This window comes from Myotis brandtii, unplaced genomic scaffold (genome assembly GCF_000412655.1).
Source record: "Myotis brandtii unplaced genomic scaffold, ASM41265v1 scaffold176, whole genome shotgun sequence".
NCBI lineage: Eukaryota > Metazoa > Chordata > Mammalia > Chiroptera > Vespertilionidae > Myotis > Myotis brandtii.
In genome coordinates, this window is record NW_005356519.1 from 3,699,765 (window position 1) to 3,706,173 (window position 6,409).

Here is a 6,409-nt window from a genome sequence, read left to right on the forward strand (position 1 = left end):
TCCTCATAGGGCACCAGGGCCATTTCCACTGTGCCAGCTCTCTGCTTCCTTTAACCTGTTGGGCAAAAGAATCCTGCATGCTCTGGCCAGAAAGTGCATTCTCTCTTAGATGGCCCGAATGCTTTTTTTAAGGTCGTTTTATGGATTCAAAAGCTTTTGTCAAATTTCTTTTACATGGTTCTTCCAGTCTCATGGGAAGTGAGATGTGGCTCTGAATTCATCCCAAAGGGTGTCTTTGGGCAAAAGCACCCAGAATGGTACAACTCCTGCAGGATTCCCTACACACTTTGCTGTCAGGACTCAGGGGGGCTTGAGGGTGAGAGAGGTGGCAGTGCCAGCACAGGACCTGGGAGAAGGTAGCGCTTTCTACACTGCCCAGGTCCGCATGGACTGCAGCTGCACCTGCCGAGGTGGGCAGGGTGTTTCTGCTGTTTTATTTTGGTCTGGCCGCCACCCCGTCATTCATGGACCTGTGCCTGCACTGAGACTGTGAACAGTTTGATGGTCCTACTTTTTGGTGGATGGTGAACGCACTCCCACCTCCCGGAGACTGGCAGTTAGACACTGGTGGCTTCCAAGTCACTCGCAGGGAGAGCGTGGCCCTAAGTCCAGAACAGACTCAGGCGTCCTTGGGTAGGAGGTCTCCCTGGGGTAGGGGCTGCCGGCAGTTTGAAGGCTGGCCACACCCCCTGATTGTGGCGGGGGTCCCCTCTGGCACTGGCCGGGCTTGGCTAGGGGCTGCCGGCAGTTTGAAGGCCAGCCACACCCCTGATCCAGGTGGGGGGTCCCATCATGGTGACCATTTGTCCCACTCCCTCAGTTCCCTAGCCTGCTGTTTGGTCATTCATCTGGTCGTTTCAGTCGTTATGGCCCCTGGCTTTTTATATATTAGGATAACAGTGATACCTCAAGTTCAGACCAAGGAAGAGTTGTACTGGTACTTAATTTAAGTGTCAGACAATATAGGGAAATTGAGATTTGTTTTTCTTTCATTGACCACCCATCTTATCAAATTCTGGCATGGAATCAATACCGTCAGAATCTCCAAAGGCCAATGGGTCAGAGCAGGGGTGGGCAAACTTTTTGACTCGAGGGCCACAATGGGTTCTTAAACTGGACCGGAGGGTCGGAACAAAAGCATGGATGGAGTGTTTGTGTGAACTAATATAAATTCAAAGTAAACATCATTACATAAAAGGGTACGGTCTTTTTTTTTTTAGTTTTATTCATTTCAAACAGGCCGAATCCGGCCCGAGGGCCGTAGTTTGCCACGGCTGGGTCAGAGTGTACAGATCCCAACACTGGATAAAGAATCAGATTATACTAGTATTATGTTAAGTCCATGAATCTGGTGGAACCCATTACCACCATGCCATGTATCATAAAAATGTATATACTCACACATATGAGACCTAATTCCTCCTAAGTTTTAATGAGACTACTTAGCACTTCAATGACTTATTATCTTTCAATTTAATTATTATACTAGAGGCCTGATGCACAAAATTTGTGCAATAGGCTCTGCCCTCACATCCCCAGCTTCGACCAGAAGGTTGTTTGGCTGTCCAGTCTAATTAGCATATTATGCTTTTATTATTATAGATTGTTTATATTATTATAAAGTCCCCCCCTCCCCGCCTTACTATTGTTTCCTCTGCTTTTCATCTTCCCCTATCTTGAAGTATGTGCTCTAATTTGGGTGTGGTTTACTTCCTATTTAAGGTGTCATGCACTCTGTGGTTAGGAGGTTGCAAGATTTTCTTCATTCATTCTTAAAAATTTGAATCATTTATTCAAATACTTAGTAAATGTGCTAGCTTGTGCTTATGTGTGTGTCCAACATTTTTGGAATTTGGGGACTTAAAGGACTCAGGTTTTTCTGAAGCTCAGAAAAATTTTATCTATTATCTGTGTCATTATCATATATTATTACCCCCCTCTGAACCACCTATCCTTTCTGATCTGTACCTAAATTAGTGGCCCAAGAGATTTTTTAAAATGAATTTTTAATTTGAAAATCATGTTGTTTATTTTTAGAAAGTATTTTGTCATGCTGAATTTCAATCTTCTTATGTCTGCTTACTGGTTTTTCATTTAGTGATTGTTTTGCTTCTGGCAGTTCTGCTTCACAAGGTGGGACATGCCTGTTAGGCTCACAGGTTGCTGATATATGTTATGGGTAGTGGGGGTGGGGGAGGAAGGCAAGATTGTAATTAGTAGTTGCATTGGCTTTAAGACCAGAGGGAAGCAGGGGCTCCCACCTCCCAGAATTTCACACAGTCTTAGCATTGGACATTCCTGTTTGCTATTGGTAACATACGATTTATAGATTTTGTATTATAATCAGGGACCACTTTTTAATCAGAAAAATTATCTATTTTTCTCAACAACAAAAAAGTAGCTCAGTTTTACCCCTTGACATTTTTTTCTCATCTTTACTAGGTCTGTTTTGCAGGGTTTTGCCACCTGAAATTTATTTGGAATAATGTCAGAACCTAATGACATTACAAACACTGACAGGTACTATTTCTGGCAGTGAAGATTTAGAGTATAATTCCATAGAACCTGCTGTTGTCCAAATACGAATGATTTATAAAAACTAATAGGGCATGAAGAAAATACATACTTTACTTAAAAACTACTTTTTTATCATCTTAATTTCTGTAGCTTATTTTTATCTTTCTGCTCCAATGGCTGAGTGTCAGAGCAGTAGCTATTCCCTGAAAAAGGGAACAGGCTTCTTCCAAAGGTATTTCCATGGCACCTCAATAAATCAGCAAGGAGAGGCACCTTAGAGACCAGTAAATCAGCACTCTGGGCTCTGTCCTTCTCTCATTATACCTTCCTTCCTGAGCAGGTGAGGCTATATTTATCCCCTAAAACAGGCCTTCCATGTGAATGTTTAAAAAAAAAAAAGTGTTTTTTTTATTGCTTTTTGAAAACTTTAGGAATGTGTTTCACTTTTTGTACATAAAAATATATTTCTGTATGCATATTCTGACTACTGGGTGAATAAGTATCTGCATATAAAAATATATTTCTGTATGCATATTCTGACTACTGGGTGAATAAATATCTGCATATATAGGTCTCTCATTCTTCTCTTTCCTCCTACTTCCTGGTATTTGTTTAATGTCAATTCAATTTACATTCATTGAGTAACCTGATACATAATAAACATCATAGGTATTGGGATACAGAAATAAATATGACAGGGTCCCATTGTATGTATATATACTAGTATATAATTTATGTATAAACACACATCATATAATTCTGGTAAAATAGTGTGCTGATCAGGCCACATTATTTTTAGGCCATAAAAACCAAATAAAACTCTACTTTTCATTAAGCCTTTACAGAGGTAGCATAATTTTTCTCTTGAGCCATGTGAAGGTGCATTATACAGAACTCCAGACAGGTGGAGAAATAGGAATTATTGTCTTTTATTTTTATCCTTTTATCCAGAACCAGCCCAAAGGTCAGTTAGTCTACTTCCCTGGCAAGGGAAACAATAACCTAAACCCCTAAAAATATTCATTAGCCCTTTCTCTGTGTCATAAAATCTTATCTAACTTTAAAAAGCCTTTGTAACCTAATTATGGGAAACAAATAACACTAATTTTAGAACCTCGACTATTGAATTTAGCAATAGCTCAAAATTTATTTATTGAATGATTTGATGTAGAATACATCTCACACTTTAATTCAATGGAATGGAAAATCTGTTTTTATAAATTATTTTAATCACACGAGAACTTTCAGAAAATTTATCTTTTGTAAGCTAATTTTGTAGAAATTAGTACCTATGTTTCAGTTGGAATTATGTACAAAAATACAAAGGGATGGTGTTGGAGTTTAGTGTATATGTTTATATATCTTACTAGAAACCCAGTGCATGACATTTGTGCACGGAGGGGGCGGTCCCTCAGCCCAGCCTGTGCCCTCTTGCAGTCCGGGATCCCACAGGGGATGTCTGACTGTCAGGGGGAGTGGGCCTAAGCTGGCAGTCGGACATCCCCCGAGGGGTCCTTTGTGCTGCTGTGGAGCAGGAGAGGCTCCTGCTACTACTGCTGCACTCTCCAGCCGTGAGCCCAGCTTCTGGCTGAGCAGTGCTCCCACTGTGGGAGTGCACTGACCACCAGGGGGCAGCTCCTGTGTTGAGTGTCTGCCCCCTGGTGGTCAGTGCACATCATAGCGACCAGTTGCTCTGCTGTTCGGTCTATTTGTATATGAGCCTTTTATTATATAGGATAGCAAAAGCTAAGTTTTAGAATCCCTAACATATGTAATACATTTTCTGTTCATAAACTAATTTGAAAGATTTACCTATAATCTGAAATAATATGTAACTAAAGTTAAGGAGTTTTTTATATAATTTTAGAAACAATAATTAGAGTAATCTTTCTCCTCAGATCTACACAAGACATTGGACATGTCCATGAACCTTTCCACATGTAAGTGTCTGGTTAGAAACAAACCTGTCATGGGCCTATTTTGAGGCAAATCTGTGCTCATATGGAATAGTGAGGTGGGCCCAGACTCATCAGGGAGACCTTTGCCTTTTGGAGGTTTGTATCTAACTAAAGATAGCTGATCATAAAACCCCAAATTCTTCATTCTAATGTGAAAAGCTCATAGCAGGAGAAGCAGGAAGTGTATCAGAGCCTTTTACAGGGTCAGAACCACATGGACCTGTGTGCGTGTGTGTGTGTGTGTGTGTGTGTGTGTGTGTGTGTGTGTAGGAGGGTGTCTCATATTAAAGGTTGTTATAATAAAAGGTGTCCTTTATGGCACGTGCCCCAGTGTGCAGCTGTAGCATGAGGACAGGAAGTGGCAAGGTCATTCCTCAGTATTCTCAGCCAAGACAATCTAGAAGTTATAGGAGCCCAGAGTAGAGGAGCCTTGAATCCCCAGGGATGTAACTGGTTTGTAGGTTTGTAATTATGGTTGAGGCCCATAATGTAATAGTTTGCTGAGGTCAGTCCATTTGAGTTAAAGACAACTGATTAGACTAGAAATGAATAGGCCATTTTAAAAAACATTTTACTTCCAGTGTTTATCTTAGAAATTTATTTCAAATGTAATCAGTGTGATTTTTTTTTCAGGCTTGTGTATGTAATAGCATAATCACAGGCAAAATTGCTTCAGATTTGTGAAAAAGACTTCAAGTTAGTTAAATAGAAAAAAAAGAATGTGCAATGTTGTATATTGTTAGAATTCTTTAAAGAAAACCTCCCAAACTATCCACAATAAATTATTTTCTAGAATTTGGGCTATATAGCTGAAATCTTCATTTATAATTTACTAGGGGCCCAGTTCAGTAATTTGTGCACCTTGAAAGGAACTGTGGGCCATGAGGCTGCGGTGGGCACAGGGGTGGATCTCAGCCCATCCTCCGCACCCCAACCCGTATCCTCCCACCACAGCCTCCGGTCCCCTGTCTGCCGGCAGCCCCACTCCCACCGACGCTGCTCCCACGTGCTGATGGCGCTGGCCTTGCTCGCACATGCTGACAGCACAGAGCAATTGGGGCTGGTGCCAGCAGCAAGTGTGAACATGGCTGGTGCTGTCAGTGGGTGTGAGCGGCGACTGCTGCCCCGATCGCCCCTTAGGAGCAGGGGGAGGTGGAGAAGCCCTGAGGGGCAATCGGGGCTGGCAGCCGCCGCTAGCACCCACTGATGGCACCCAGTGATTGGGACCCGCACCAGCAGTGGGTGCGAGCGGCAGCTCCAGTGCTGGCAGCAGGTGTGAACAGGGCCGTCACTGGCAGTGGGTGTGAGAGGTGGCTGCCAGCCCTGATTGCCTCTCAGGAGCAGGGGGAGGTAGAGAATCCCTGAGGGGCAATCAGGGTCGGTGCTGGGGCCGGTAGCAGGTGTGAGCAGTGGCTCCGGCACCGGCAGCAGGTGCGAGTGCCCAGAGGGACTGCGGTGTGCAGGAGCAAAGACTTTTTAGTAACCACCAGAGGCTCACCTCAATGACAGCGACTAGTGCCCACCTTGGTCTGGAGCCCCCGCTCACCTGCTCCACCATCCCGCTGCAGTGCTGCCTGCCATGTTCTGTGCGTGCCCCCTGGTGGTCAGCACATGTCATAGCGACCGGTTGTTCGGTTGTTTCGCCATTCAGTCTATTTGCATATTAGGGTTTTATATATATAGATGTTTTGGCTTAAACAATGAGATGATCTGTCTCACCTTAAAGTCAAATAGCTGGGCTATATTTGACTTAAACCAATTATGTATTGTTCTTGTTACCTAGGAATCAAGGGTGATTACAATATTTGAATCATAAAATAATAGCTTTTTATGCATTAATTTGATGTGAGGCAGCTAAGTACTCATCTCTATTTGCCTTTTTTATTCTTCTGTTATCCTTCTTCCTTTGGTTCTTTGTGTAATGGAGTGAATCT